This window comes from Artibeus jamaicensis, unplaced genomic scaffold (genome assembly GCF_021234435.1).
Source record: "Artibeus jamaicensis isolate MK-2021 breed Jamaican fruit bat unplaced genomic scaffold, CSHL_Jam_final scaffold_474, whole genome shotgun sequence".
Classification (NCBI taxonomy): domain Eukaryota; kingdom Metazoa; phylum Chordata; class Mammalia; order Chiroptera; family Phyllostomidae; genus Artibeus; species Artibeus jamaicensis.
In genome coordinates, this window is record NW_026522046.1 from 2,069,307 (window position 1) to 2,085,756 (window position 16,450).

General features: G+C 39.1%; 1 protein-coding gene and 1 pseudogene across 3 annotated transcripts in view; both read right to left on the minus strand.

Annotated features, from left to right (window-relative positions):
* The window catches only part of TPRG1 (tumor protein p63 regulated 1), a 202,822-nt gene that overhangs the window by 45,381 nt on the left and 140,991 nt on the right, over nt 1-16,450 (minus strand). The gene's annotated exons all lie outside the window — the stretch shown is intronic.
* LOC119039106 (ORM1-like protein 2) lies at nt 4,453-4,911 on the minus strand (annotated as a pseudogene).

Genomic DNA, 16,450 nt, shown 5'->3' on the forward strand with positions numbered 1-16,450 from the left:
GTCAATTTTATAGTCAGTAAACTCTAACTGCATTCAGCTACTCTATTAAAACATATTCTTAAAAAAGTGAAGTACTCTAATTTCATAGCATCAAAATTTCAACAATTGTATTATAAGAAAATCTTATTTTGCTTATTCATTTCTATTATTGCTATAAAATAAATGATTAGTTGGCTTTTTTGAAGAAAAAAACAAAACCAGGAAGTCATCTTGAAGACATTCCTTCTCCTAAACTCTGAAAGAAGCTGAAGACTTACTAAATGGATTAGAATAAATTATTATCACTCCATTAGATCTAAGTTGTCCCATTACATTAAAAGATAAGCACAAACATGAGGCATAGATAATTGAGGTTTGATATAAAAATGAAAATGAATGGTCAAGGAACTCCAAAGCTTTTAATACTTAATACATAAACCTGGTAATTTAAGTTATGGACAGAGTAACTCAGACCCAATATATTAGTTCACCTTGTAAGTGGGTTGACTTAAAGTTTCCTTTTTAGATATGCATGGTTTACTCAGTAATAATAATAAAAGGGAACCACAAAAATTCCACACGTACAGCATCACTCCCTCCAAACCAGCCCCAGCATGCCAGGTTGCAGTGCACTTAAACCCACACACCAAGAATTTTAACTTGAGCTTGGCTGGGGAACTTGGACGGGACTTTCACTATTCAGAGACAGAAAATATTAATTATCATCAAATCTGTCATTACCTTCCCATCCCCCCTCCACATCCTCATCTCGCCTATCTCCCCCTTTCTCCCACCAGCCAGCAAAGTGAGGAGCAGTGATTTGCAGTGATTGTGGTTTTACTCAAAAAGAAAAGGGGGCCGGCTGTGTGCATCTATTCAAAGTAATCAAAACAAGGAGATGAGAGAGGGATTCTCTGCAGTGCCCCCAGGTGATTTTGTAGAAAATCCAGAAAATATGGTTTCATTAAAGCACCTACAAAATAAAAGAAAAAGAGGGGGAAGGGAGAGAGGGAGTCAGACTGAGACAGAGAGGATGGATAACAGAGGGAGAGAAAAAACTGAGAGGAGATAGAAAGAAGTGAGACAAAAACAAAATGAGGCAAAAAACCACGTGTTTAATGCCCTCTCCCCTACTCCCTCTTCCTTTTGAACTGCGTGTCTGGGCGGATAAAGCTATTGGGAGAGTGTGTAAAAGCTGCAAGTAGAGTTGGCCTGGCATACCGAAGGAACAGACGAACTCCTGCCTACAAGATAAGACTTCAGGAGTGCCCGGATGACCCACTGCCCAAAATAACACCATCTCACCCACTGGCTGATGTCAAAAATTCCACTGCTTGTGCTTCATTTATTTTGGAAAGGTCTATGATACTTACTAACATTGCCCTGGGTTAAGGAACTCTTTCAGCCTATTTGCAAACACTTATAATCTGTGTGTGATTTTCAAGGTCTCTCCCAGGTGCTGGTTTGTACCCAGGGGTAAGAGAAAGAAATATGTAAAAGCAGTATATTCCTGAGCATAATAGGAGTCAGATCAGAAAGCTAAACTCATTGATGACAAAATTTACCTCTTCAATTAGCCTTCAGTCCATGTGAAATCCAAGTTCACCATGAACATTTAGTTTGTATTAGAAATTAAGGAAGATGAAAAATACCAATTACATTTTGATTTTATATTTATAAAACTCTGTGTTGCAAATTTAAGATAATTATGCAGTGTCCCAATAATACACACAAACACACACATACAAGCATGCACACACAACTCCACAATAATACAACTCCAGGGTTGTTTGGCCCAGGAGCTAAGTGTTATTTTAAAAAAACAATTTCTTCCCATCTTTGTGCTTTGCTTTCCTTGACATTTCACTTTAGTTCTCTTCATGGTAGCAAGCTGGCTAAAGATGTACAAGCTTTCACAGGCAGACCCACCAATGTAGAGACCTTCTTCTTCCATTTTTAAAAAATCAATGAAAAAAAGTTACCCTGAGTTTTCCTGGAAAACTTTCACTTATGTAAGAAGCAATATTACTTAGTGGTTTAGAAGCACAGATTTTGGGGCCAGACTCCTGGGTTTGAATCTAGTTCTTTCACTTATTAGCTGTGTTTCCTTGGACCAGTTACTTAACATCTTTGTTTCTCGGTTTCCTCATTTGTAAAATGCAGTTAACAGTTGTGTTTACCTCATAGGATGCTATCTGAATTGAAACAGCATCTGGGTCATAGTAAGTCCCATTACATGTTAGCTAGTGGGCCTGAACTGGGTTACATTCCTGCCTAAAGCATTAACTCACAAGGAAGGGAGCTTACCAATCACTCATCTCTTGAATCTGGAGATCACTCCCTAAGTCATATAATTTCTCAGAAAAGAGTTCTTACACAAATAAAACTGGTTCTGGATAGAATGGAAGAAGGGGGTAAGTGGTTGTTGGGTAGGCAATCGACATTGTGTGCTACATGTACCCCATCCATTAGTCTTTATTACAATCCTACCATCCCCACATTACAGAGAAAATCTAAGACTCAAAGGAATTAACTTGCCCACAATAAGAGAAATAGCAAAGGCAGGGGTGGTGCTTCAAACCAGGCTGTTTGCAAGTCCTGTGTTCTCCCCACTAGGACAGTCAGCTTCATTTTCATGGAAGGGCCAAGGCTTCTACAAGTCTCCACTTGCACAGCTTTCCTTTAGCTTCATGGAGTTATTGTGTGCAGGAAGGATTTGGGGGCTTGTCTCTATATCACAGCTTAGGGGAGGAATAATGCAAAGAATGGGTGAGAAAGACAAAAGCAGCTGCAAGTTCTTCATTTCTTACTATTCATGTGCGTATTAAATGAAGAGTGTCTCAGTCCTTTCTCACTCATGAAAGATTTTTTCCCTCATAATTTAAAGGACATTAAAAGTATCTTAGTTGCTTACAAGTAAGAAAGCAGTGATATGGATTTTAATGCACTTTTGGTTGACCTTCACTCATTTTTCTAATATTATCCATGATAATAGGTCTTACCAGGTTTTTTCTTCCTTTATTATTTTATATTTTATATATTTACCAAAAAATCATCTGTTTCCTCTTAGATGCCAAATATTTTGCCACAAATTTGTATGTGGTATTCTCTTATGATTATTTTAAGTTTTTCTCTAATACTGGTTTTACCTTTTTTCTCATTCTTAATTTTATCTATTTCTGCCTAATATTAGTGACACTAGTGACTAATAATATTCTGCCTCCATATGAAAAATAGCTTTATCTTCCTTGTTTTGCCTTAAAATGAACCAGGTTTAGATGATTTGTTTATTGCACTAATTCTACCTTTATTTTTATTAATTTCCATTTCCTTATTTTATTTTAATTGTTCTTCCTTTATTTTATAAATAGGAGAACTAGGTAATTTTTAAGTCACTTCTCATTTGTAGTGAACATATTAAAAGCTTTGCTGACTAGACCACATTTCCTTTTAGCATTTACTTTATCCCATAGACTATACATTTTCCCAACTAATCTATTATTTCAAAAACTTTTTTCCTATACTATGCTAGGCTGGAGTGACCCAAAACTAAGTAAGACCCAGTCTGTCATATGCAATACCTTATAGTCTAGCACGGAGATAGTCCTGTACAGAACTGGTGCGGATGTGCGATTTACATTAACAGCAAAATGCCCAAGTAGCAAAAAGCAAGGTGTAATAATGCCACTACTCCCTCCCCTCCTCTGCAGTAGGAATTCCACCCAACCATAGAGATAAGAGAAAGTGGCTACAGATTCAGCTCAGAGATCTTCCAGATACAAAGTTGTGATCTACAAGAGTATTCTCATTCTTTATTTGAGACCTCTTCTCCTAATTCATTTGCCTAGCTGAAGGGCTGAATCCAGTTCACTCTTTCACTCAGACATTCCCCTCTGTAACTTCCACAAATATCTCCTTAGAGAGGGAATTACCTCTGTGCCCTGTTCCATCCAAAGTCACAAACTACAGGTTGACGATGAGTCTCTAGACACAACCTGCACTAGTAGACAGGGAGGTCTGCCTCTGTGTGATGGATCAGCTTATGCCATTTCTCCTCCAAACCAGATGAATTCCTTTGTTTTATTTCTTGATTCAGTGAGGGGTTTTTTTTTCCTTCATTTTTTTTTGAAAAAAAAAAAGTTACCTTTATTATAAAGAAAATACACAGCCAAACAGGGGTGGAAGAGGATGGGGGTAAAAGATACGGCAAAACTGAATCACCAAACAAACTAGCCAAATATGGTCTCCTATTGTGGAGGAGAGTGGATTGCCCCTTATTTCCCCTGCCTTTCCTGGTTCAGAGAAGCCTGTTCCTAGCAGGGGTAGGCCCAGGAAGCCCCATTTTTCAATATATTCTCTTCCTGGGAGTTTGGGAATACTTGAATAGTTCTCAGGCTTTCAAGATATAAAAACAATATGAAGAAGAAAAGATGTTACAACCTTTTGTTCCAAGGTTGTCTTCAGCCCCATTTCTTAGTATTTGATGCCAAAGAGTTGAACACCATGGAATTGGGGCAACTTGGGCAACAGTATGCTGAGCAATGAGGCTGTGTAGATGAGGAATTGAGAAGCATCATACTTGATGTAGAAGCGGGCTAGAAGATAGAGTACCAAAAGTACAATAGGAGAGATGCTGAGGAATTGGCAGAAAGTGGTAAATTGGAGCCCATAATCCCTCTGTTCAGAGCATGTCAGTAGTAAGCCTTTCCTTGGTCAGGGGTCTCAAAGGGTATCCTTTTCACCCCATGTTGAAGACATACAATGACAAGCTATGGATGACATCGGTCAGGGTTCAGACGACAGGAATGCAGCATAGAATCACATGTAGCAGTCCCACCAAGACGATGCAGGCCAGCCAGATGTCCCAACTACTCATCACTCAAGTTCAGGGTTGACTTCCCTGTATGCCACCCACACATTCATCCTGCCAGCTTCAGAACCTGGTCAGCTAGGGGTGCAGGGCTCCAGTGAAGTTTTTCATACAGCCTTTCTTTGAGCACTTACTATGCATCAGACATTGCATTAAACAATGCATATATGTCGTATAATTTTAAACTTGCACAAAATTTTTTATTTATTTATTTTGTATTGTTGTTCAAGTACGACTGTCTCCATTTTCACCCCACCATGTCCCCTCACCCCCACTATCCCCACCTCCCACCCTCAAACCTATTCCCTTTGGCTTTGGCCACATGTACTTTATATAGCAACAACTCTTGACACAAATAAAATTATGCTCATTCTACAGGTGAAAAAAAAACAGACAGGCTAAATAACTTACACAAATTAAAGAGAATTCCCCCATGTAGAAAATGGTAAAGCTACAGTTTCAAGGTAGGTTCATCTAACTCCAAAGTCAATGCTCTTAGTCACGAGGCTATAACCGCCTCTTTCTGCACCGTAATCATGTTGCAAAATATATTACAGAACACCAGTTTCCTGAAACCTGCAGCTTTTCCAGGTGTGTCCTCTGCGATCAACTGAATCATACGTAGGAATGTTGAACAGGCCAGAACAGGCCTCACTATAGGCTGCCAAGGACTGTCCTCCACTATGCTAACTGTCCACCCTCTGGGGCAGTGATTGGCAAACCAGGGCCTGTGGCCAAATCTGGCTCATTTCCTGTTTTTTTAAGCATCATTGAAACACAGCCTCACTCACTCATTTATGTATCGTCTGTGGTTGCTTTCACACTGTAACAGCAGAGTTGAGTAGTTGTGAGAGATACTGTATGGAACATAAAGTCTAATACATTTATATCTTTAGGGAAAATGTTTGCTGACTTTCAGCCTAGAATATACCTCACCTCAAATACATCTTGAAAGGTTTGACTTGAGGAGTCCTATTATTTTGTATTCTGTGCATACTTCATAAGAACACAGAGCATAGGTGCTTGGCACTCTTCTTCTTCCATGATACCGTAGGTAGCCTATTTAATTAGCAATGGGCTATGACAAGATGGATAGAAACAGACAATGTTCATAGCATCATATTTACCATATTACGGCAATAAGACATTATGGGGGTCTGGGTGAGCAATCTGCTCAGCTTATAAATTAGTCTGCTTTTCAGCAACAGCTTCCACACCTTGTCCTGGGCCAGAAGACCCAGGGCTATGACAGTGCAGATTCCTCCTGACCTCTGGACCCCTGAAGTTCTCTCACAACCCAGGGGAGCAGAAACCACTCCCCAAATGTTCACCTTGGGATCACTAAATCTAATGATCCAAGCATAGGTTATCCAGGCCATTCACAGCTTCTGAGTCATGGGGTACAGAGTTATATTAACTCCACAATGACAAAGGGTCAGGGAAAGAAAGGCACTGATTTTAAGTCAAGTGACCAAGGGTACAAGGGAGACACGGTGGTGGAGAGATCTTTGATATGAGTGAATATCCTCTGTGAAGAGGGTCAATCATCCTGGAGACACACATCTGAGAAAGCACATAGTTTATAGTTCATAAATCTGAAAATGTATTTATGAATATGAAGTATTAGGCTTCTATGTGGCTACAGTGATTTCCCCATTTCTGAACATGTTGGGACACATACCAGTGAGCCACTTGCCAGCCCATGTAATAGTGATTCCAACATAAAGTATGCAATTGGACTAGAAAAGATGTACAGTAATTCATTAGAATTACTATGGGTCAATGCTACCTATGCTCCTCAACACATTTTCTTTTTAACTAGTCCATGCATCAGTCATTTTCCAACAATTGATCTCCCTAATTAATTCACTTTTAGCACTTCAAGCCTATAAACTTTTGTTTATTTAGTATTCTATGCTCTGTACACTGGTCAAATGTGTACCCACTGCAAAGTCTTAATGAATGAAACATCTTGATTTGGGGAGGCTTGAGTCACCAACAAAAAAGGACATTAAAAAACAGCACTTGCTTCTGATAGAATTGAGTTATGTCATTTTCTCATTCTTAACTTCATCCTGCTATCTGCATTCTTTTTTTCCAGCAAACTGCCAGACCACCCAAATTGGCTCCTCTCCTTTCTTTGTTTTCTGAAACATGAATGTGATTTTAAAATTCCTCTTAGATCCTAGAGTATGAGGTGTGTTCATATGTATGTATTTAAGGTGCTTCTTCACGTGCAGATAATCACATTTGGGGGCAAATACATCATGCAGACTTATCTCTGTCTCACACTCAGTGCCTTCAAAGCCCTACGAGGGCTGGAAACCGTAGGGGAAGCTGCCTTGCTTGGGCAGAAAGCCACAAGGCTACAGGTTTTACACAAACCTCCTGTTCCGTGCTATTTCCTCTCCATCCTTCTGTTGCCAAACCACCACAGTTCAGCTAATTCCTCCTCGAGCAGCGTCTCACCCAGCGCTGCAATTACAGTGGAGACAGAAATGGAGTTGGAAATGAAGTAATGAGGAGGCCACCATGATTCATCCCTAAGGCATGTGGGGGGTCATTAAATGTATACATGCGGTCCACTAGTCACTAATTTTACCCACTAACTAAAAGAAAGGAGGAAGAGATGAAAATTAGGTGTTTCGAGAAAACCCTGCCTCTGTTGGTCCCTTTCCGAGAAAGCAGCTTACTGAAAAATGCCAACTTGTCATCGTAAATAATCCCAAGGTATTATTTAGAACATCCATAAACCAAGGCAAAGAAGAGTACAGACTGTCCCCTACTTAGAATGGCTCAGCTTGACAGTGGTGCAAAAGTGATGTGCATTCAGTAGAAACCATACTTCAGATTTTGAATTTTGACCTTTTCCTGGGATTGTGACATAAGGTACAATAACCCCAGGGAACCACAGCTCCCGGTCAGCCATGCGATCTGCAATCGCAAGGATAAACAACCCATATTGTTTAGTGCACTGTGTTGCCAGTAGGGTTTTTTGGATATTGTTTTGTGTTTTTGAATCCCATCACATCTACGAAACGTTAACCTGAATGTGTCATCTGTTCCTGGTAAGAGGAAGAGGAAGGTAGTTACTCTCTTGAGATGAAACTCAAGGTAATTGCCCAGCTGTAGCCCAATGTACATGTTTTAAGCACGTCGAAGGTCAGCTAGGTTAAGCTCTGGAACTCGTTGGGTTAGGTCTTTTAAATGCATCTTCGACTGATGACATTTTCAACTTGCGATAGTTGTATTAGGACATAACACCACCTTAAGTCCAGCATCATCTATGTAGGAATTATCAACAAGGTATGGTTTATACAGTTTGTAGTTAATATACATGATCATTTTGCCTTAAACATCAATACTTTAGTGTGTGCTTAAGGCAATATTTCAGCATGTTTCCTATGGCTTGAGATTTCCCAAGAGACAAAAGAAAGACATTATTATATCAATAGCCCCAAAAATTTTGCTCCTGACCTTTTCTTTTTTTAAAAAATGGGCTTACTTTGCTTTCTAGTAGTGACCCAACACTGAATTCCACATATTTCCCCTGAAGCTCTTTCTCCTGACTGCTGCACTCCTCCCAATAACAGTACATTCTCCTTGCCTTCCAGGCTCCCAGTCATAGCCATTTCTGGTGCCTTCTCTCATGCTTTTCCCTTCTGTAGTGCCCACCCCAGACCCTACTTCCAACATCTAATCAACATCTGTTGCTACTGCTTCTTTTGTAGAAGAACCATCTCTTCATCCTCCCATCCATCTCAAATAGTGCAGGCTCTCACTGTCTTCCCTGTTCAACTGCAGCAACCTCCTAACTCTCTCCCTTCCTCCCTTGTCCTACTCCCATCCTTCACCAGAAATCTCTCAACCAGGTGTTTCTTGTGTTAAAAATCACACCAACTGTTTCAAGGGTCTTTTGGAACAGCATTTCTCACTTCTTCAACCTAGAAAGCCCTTATTCAATTCTTAAGGCTCATTTCCTTTAAGAAACTTTCTGTGATCCCTTAGCTTTCTGAACAAGGTGCCCCAGCTCAGTATTCATAAGTATGTTAAAGTAATTACATCTAGCCCTGGATGGTGTGGCTCTGTGGATTGAGTGCTAGCCTGTGAAGCAAAGTGTCACCGGTTTGATTTCCAGTCAGGGCACATGCCTGGGTTGCAGGCCAGGTCCCCAGCTGGGGATGCACAAGAGACAACCACACATTGAGGTTTCTCTCCCTTTCTTTCTCCTTCCCTTCTCCTCTCTCTAGAAATAAATAAATAAATATTTTAAAAAATAAAATAATTACATTTAAGTCTTTGTCCCACAAAAGACTTTGAGGCATGAAGCTGTTTTTTTTCTTTCAGTTCTTTTGGATCAGTTCAGAAGTGAATCCAATCTGTTAAATGGATTCACTTCTTCATTTAAAATTAAGCTGTAGCTTCCATGTTACCAAGCATATACAATCATTTTGCACTGGCATTCAAAGTTTCCATCCTTCATGTGACCCCACTTCTAGCTTTATCATCCACTATGCATTCATTACACTTAAGCAAAACTATACCCACTCACTATTCTCTGCATTTCCTTGCTATTTCTTGACCATGTATTTCTATTTTTGCTATACTTTCCACATGGACCAGGCTTTTCCTCTAACCCTCTCTTTACACCCTAAATTTCCACCATTACCCTGGTAACCCTTCTTTAAAGGTCTTGTCATATACCACTTCCTTTATGCTCTCCAGATATACCCACAGTTGTATGAATTCTCTTTGATGTCAATTCCTCTGCAATGACATAAGCTTATTGCAGCTTACAGTATAGCTGTCCATACACTTGACCTATTTCTGTTATTGTAATATGCACTATTGATAGCACAAACTATGTTATTTAGCTCTATATCACAACACCCAACATAGTGATTCACACATATTCACACACAATGAATGCTCATTCTATTTGAACAGATTGTTTGAACCTGGCTTGAAATGTTACTTTTATGTGTACTGCTTGGCATCTGAGTCAAGTTGTCAAGCAAAAGCTTGATCTGGTGAAGCTCAGTAAAAAAGGAAAAGGCCTCAGACCTCCTTCTGGGTGATGCATGCTTTTATTCTGTTCTTCCTAGAGCAATCAAAAAGCATAAATACATGTAGGGCCTTAACCTCAATAAATATTTGATAAGTAAGTAAGAGGGTTTGTGGATTGTAATTATTATAGTCAATAATGAACATTTTTATACATATATCAAAATTCACTGAACTCCCAAGATCTGCCCTGGGGAAAACTTAGTGGCTCTTATTTGTTTTAGAAAAAGCATAGATAAAATTAAATTTGTGGTAGGAATTCAAGACTATTTGTATGCTTTCAAATATGGTGTAAATCAGTTAATTTTAAATGTTTTTAAACTGATGAGTAAAACCTATTGTTAAGCAGAAGTACCAGTCTCATTCCTTTTAGTCTAGGGGGAAAAAAAGGTGGTAAATCCTGGGGATTCTTTTGCAAAAAAAATTAAATCATTGCTTAAAGTTTACTGAAATTACATTTACATAAGAAAACCTATACTCTGAAATCAAGGTCTTAGAGAATTCTCAGTGCTATTCCCTGGGCCCCAGGCCTCCATTACCACTCTCCACATCATCACATGAGTCATTCAGAATCCCAAAATCAGAGAGTTTACTGTCCCTTTGAGTCCATGTTCTGATTTAAATTCTGCATAATAGCAAATAATCCCAAGAAAACTTGCCATTGGCCTTGAAGTTTATCTAGAAGAGCTGAACAAGGACAATTAGATTCATTTTCCTATTCCAAAGAAAAGAAAACATTTTATGTAATGGAACTTAGAGGCTGGATTTCATCTCATCATTAAGGGATTTCCCTTCCAGTGCTTGTGAGATGCCCCATTCACCCAGTATTTTCATTTCACTTTAGCTGCAAAAAAAAGGAAAAACAGAGAATAAAATAAAAAAGAAAAACACTTAACAGGGGGCAACTGAAGTAGATGGGAGTAACAAACCCCTCAGAGCCCTGAGTCTGGGTCATTCTCTGTTTTTTGGGTTTTTTTAAATCCCTTCAAGGGTCAGTGAAAAAAACCACAGTGTATGAATTTAAAAGTAAAGAACTTGAAGTATCAAGGCATTTGGGGTACAAATAACCTGTCATCAGGCCATTTTCAACATACATTTTTCACTGGCTTTCAGACAAACACAACACTATTTCCACATAGGAGTGGGCAGACACTGCCTTAGTCATCTCTTTTGTACTGGTCAATGGAAAGATCCCAGGACAACTTTCAATTTGCCTGGGCACGTTCAAAATTTCTGTGGGTTTTCTCTAAGTGTGCTTTTAATTTAATAATTGCTGAAAACATTGTAGGCCAAAGGTAAAGGTTACCACAATGTAGGCCCAATAGCATGGAAGATGGGGCTCAGTGTGACCAGGTAAGGCTCAGGTGCAAGGAGAATTAAGTACTGCTCTTCTGCTCTAGGCTGACCAGTGAGGAGCAAAAATAAAGAGGAGGAAATCCTGGGCCAGATTCATCAGATACGTGTGTCAATTATTTCTTTTAAAGTGTGGAAGACTAATATCATGAGAAGATGCTATGGGCAGCCTCTGCTATGGGAAATGGATTGAATTACTCATTATTTCACAGAGACAATGACAGCAAAACTGGGATTACAGCTCAACTCCCCTGAGACTTGCTATGACTTTTGAAATTATAGGTGAAGGAGGACATGAGCACTTGGACTTTCAAACCCTATAGGGCATCCTTCCTGCCCTTGTCCTTCCCCATGTCTACATCCAGCAGGAAGGGACATCATACTCTACCTGACATTGTACTTTTCTGTCTCTCTGACCATACTGTAAACCCTTAGAGAGAAAGATGTGATATGTCATCTCTCCAGAGCTCAGCTCAGTGTTTGACATATACTAGGAGCTAAAGAGTCATTGAATTTATGAGCTGAGTCTTGATTCTGTGCAGCAACAGAGAAAAATACTAGGACCAAGAGGTGAAAGATACAAGAGGAGCTTAATTCAACTCAATACAGGAAAGACCATTCAAAGCAGAGCCTCCCTGAGTGGGACAGGCAAGAGAAGAAGTAGTGAATTCTCTTCTTCCAGAAACCTTTAAACAGAGGCTGGATAATCACCTAACAGGGTAACTGGAGAGAACATGCCTCCTTGGTGGTCTCTAATTTAAAGACCTATGACTATTCCATTCCAGAGCCCAGGCCTCATTTATCTGAGACAAGAGTCTCTAGTGCCACCTTCCTGTAACCTGGGGTACTTTATTAAGGTCCATCCTTGCCAAAGCTGACTAATGAACTTGCTGATCCTATTTAGTATTAAGCCCTTGCAGTGTACAAAAAACAAACAAACAAAATAACAAAAAAAATATATACCCAATTAAGCAGGAGAGGTCCATGGTTAGGAATTCAGCTTAATCCTCTACTATTGAATCACTTGTCCCTACCCCACTAGAAGCATTATACAGATTTAATAAACTATGGTCTCAATATACACCAGTAAAAGAAAATACAACACCAACAACAAAATCAAATCTTAAAACTGATCAGCACTTACAGATTACCTGAACTAAAATGCTCATATTTAGGCCTCAAAAGGAGGTATCTATAATCACACAGCTGGTGCCTGGTAGAGTTGGCACAAAATTCCCCTCATTACAAGGCCAGAATTCTTTTCATTACCCAATGCTGTGAAGCCCGCTATAATATAACACTTAATTATACAGGTTCAGGGCTACAAGTCAAAGCAGATCCCAAATGTAATAATAGATGCTCAAACTACATATGGCAAAAGCATGCTATAACATGGTTAACTTATGATGTGAATAAATTATAAAGAGATTGGCTGCATGATATTTTTTCATCAAGGACTGAGTTGTACTTGTGATAAGTCATGTGGGTAATCTGTGCTGTAAACTCAGTAATACATTATATTATTAGATCCAAACCAAATGAAAGGCATTGGGGAATCAGCTTGTATAAAAAAGGCAAAGTACATATGCACTACATTAAGCTTTTGAATACATGAGTTCTTTTAGACTGACCAATTCCCCTGCAAAACAGATATTATTATATCTATTTTTAAAGATGAGACTAGGGCTTGGAGACATCAAGTGTTTAACCTGCTGTCATACAACTGGATTCAAATCCACATATGCTTATTTCCTAAGTCCGAGCTTCTTCGTGCAGGGTCAGGACATCCCAGTCCTTCATGCCTCTGTACATAAGTTTGACTTTACATTACTAACTCTCCCTCTTAGGATCTTAGACAATCTCTCACGTCCATTCAAGGTCCAGAAGTTTCCTAACACAATCTCAGATATTCAAGATTTGAAAAGAATTTATCTATATTCTATCCAAAAATAAATAATGCAAAACATGAACATGCAAGTATCCAAGATGTCTAAATTACCTTCACTTCTATTTTCTACTAGGGATCATTTAGCGAGGTTTGTCTGAATATTGACACCAATTCAGGGCCTTTGGTGAAGAAGCAGCAGATTCACAGCTTCATTATGTGCATGATGGGCGAGCTCAGAGAGACATCCCCCATGTGCAGGACTCTGGAAACAGCTGCAGCTTAAACAGGCATTATGAGAAGTGTAGGCAGGAATTAGCCAGTGCTGAGAGATGAGGGCCTTCAGTCTGATGGGGACTGTCTCCACCCTGTGCTGGAAGGCCTAAAGACTATCCATCTATCTCAAAGGACTTCCAGTGTAGAGAATAAACCCATCTCTTTAAGGCTGCATGGTGTAGTGAGAATGTCTGAGCCTGGAGAATCAGGAGACCCAGTTTTGCACTATTTAGCGAGAACTTCCTTAAGGTGACTTCATCTTCAAGTGACCTAAGTTTTTTCATTTGTAAAAGTCAAAATTAACCACCTCCCTGCATTTACTATGGTAGTGTGTGTGTGCATGTGTATATGTGTGAATCCAAATAAGTGGTGTGGAAAGGCTTTGCAGATTTCAGGCTACTAAGAACTAATTGCTGGCATTATTATTTTCTGTCTAGCTTAAATGTGTCTGACATTTCCACTCCCACTGATTCACTCACCTCAAAAACAGTGATGAGATTTTTGTTTGTTGCCTTTATCTATACTTATTCAACTGTTTTGTGGAAGGAAAAGAATGGATTTTGGTGTTATAAGGATCTGTGTTTCATCTCAGGTAAAGCACTGGCTGGCTTTGTGCCCTTGAGTCGGTTGCTTGATCTTTCTCTTCATCTATTTCCTCATCTGCAAAGTGGGGATAATAACACCTCACTAGTGGTGACATTTGAATTTACAATGACATGTATGGAGAGTCTAATACAGTATCCACCTTACAATGGCTGTTTAATAAATTGCAGTGGCTACTGTAATTACTTATCACCCCTTTCAAGTGACCAATGACAAACAATAAGAAAAGAAAAGTTTCCCCTACTACTGGTCAATCCAAACCCAGTCCCATCTGTGTCACTTGTGAGGACAAGGACACACATTCAGTGCCAACTGAACATGAATACTACCCCTTTGCCATTCTGCTCTGTCCATGGGCCACCACTTCAACACTTCTGCTGCCACCCAGCAACTGCCCAGGGGAATTGCATGGATTTCAGAACAGTAGAATTTAAAGAAATAGTTATTTAAAAATTTCAAGAAGCAAGGAGGGAAACCTTTTTTGAAAAACTTTTTCCACTGTAATGACAATACACAGAAGTATGAGGGGTTAAATTCTGGGATTGAGTCAAATTCAAAACTCCTGACACTGATATCTAGCTATGTCTTCTTCCATAAGGTACAATATAATTTCTGTAAAGCCACCTACACTATTTTTCCCTCTTCATTGCATTATTTATTATTATTTTAAATGTATCCAGATAAAAATTCAAATTTTTTATTTTTGTTCTGATGGCTACCACAAGACCATAAATTGTGCTCTCATTATTCTACAGGTATTTTAAAAATAGAAGTCCAGATAAAAAAGAAAATAGTAATAGCCAAGTTCAGGCAGCTCATTTATAGAGAGTCAAAACTCTAGTTATGCATCTGCTATCCACCTAATCAGTGCTCCATTCCCCAGATGCGTCCAAAGATCAGATTCCCTGTTCTTTGATGCCATAAGGAGAAGAAAACATAAACACACTAGAACTTAAATATTTAGGTCAATGAATAAATACCCTCCTTAGGTGTTCACCCATGTTTAAGTTTCACTCTCAGCTTTATCGTTGCATGTGTTGGCGACAGTCCCCCAAGACCACAGCGTGTATCTGCAAAATGTGGGAGATCGAGCCAGACACTAAAATCCCTTCCAGCTTCTGTTTACTTTCATTATTCTCATTTGTTAAAATATAATGATAGCACCACGGAAGAATTTAAACTCATCATAGGTAACAGAGTTGGTTTTTTTTTCCTTGCAATGAATTAGAATAAATAGTCCTGAACTCTGACTTTCTGCCATGTGTCCCTCAGGTCCCTATTATTACTCTGGGTGGGTTCTCACTGGAACATACCCACACAGCCCTTGAGCTCAAGCCAGTCTGCTAAACAAGCCCCTTATCACTTGAATGTAAGCTGCTGCACATGAGTAAGATCTCCTTTTTCTGAGTAATCTGTCAGTGGATATTAGAGCAACCCCTAAAGAAAGGGGATCCAAAGAGTTAAAAACAAAAACAAAAACAAAAACAAAATAATGTGTAGCTGTTGACTAGGAGATGATTCAGAAAATCACAGAGAGTCACATGCATGAGACTTCAATGCCACATGTTGTTATAGAAAATTATTAGAATAAATCTTGATAGAAGGGACAGAAACACTGAACTTTAACCCAGAGAGTTAGGTTAACAGTCTTTTCACTTGTGTTCTGTTTTATGCCATTTTTGTTGTTGTTCTGTTTTTATTTGTATTTTGTTCTGTATTCTTTTCTTTAAAAAATACTGAGGATGTTAACTGGGTCATTTCTAAAGCAACATAATCCAAAAAGACAGTTATAAGATTTAATTGCTGAGTCCTAATAGTCTCATTCATGACAATAGAAGGAAAATACATAAAAGGATTCTTTCCATAGGGAGAGCAGAAAAGCTAAATTGATGGGGACTAAAAAGCCAATATTTAAATGTTAATTACAAGTAGCAAGGGCAAAGTTAAGATTCCCTATGTCTAAAATATCCAAATTCCCTAGCTTCCCAGACTCTGTGCTTTAGATTCCAGAAAGGATTAGGCTCTTTTTCACAGAACTAGCTTCTCTCTTTAAAGCCAAATCCCTGACTTGGATTCCATTTGTGCTTCAGAATCCTGCCATGATGACGGTAAAGACCAGGAGCATTTCCCTAAAGAAGAACAGTGTATCTAACTGGTGGCTTTTCTTGTCAGTTGGAGCAGGAGACATTTGTAGAACCTCAAACTGGATGCCCATACACTAAGTACATAGTGAGTACAGTTTAAGTTTTGGGCTGGTTCTCAAGCCTTTCCCAGCTGGGATGGGATCCTGCCCTCTGCAGGAATTCTTAGGCAACAACTTCCTGAGGAGGTATTTTCATTTAAATATAACCTCCTGGCAACCAAATATTTATCTAGAAGAAATTGGGAGTGGCCCTGTCCAATCAAGCACCTGGGTTCAG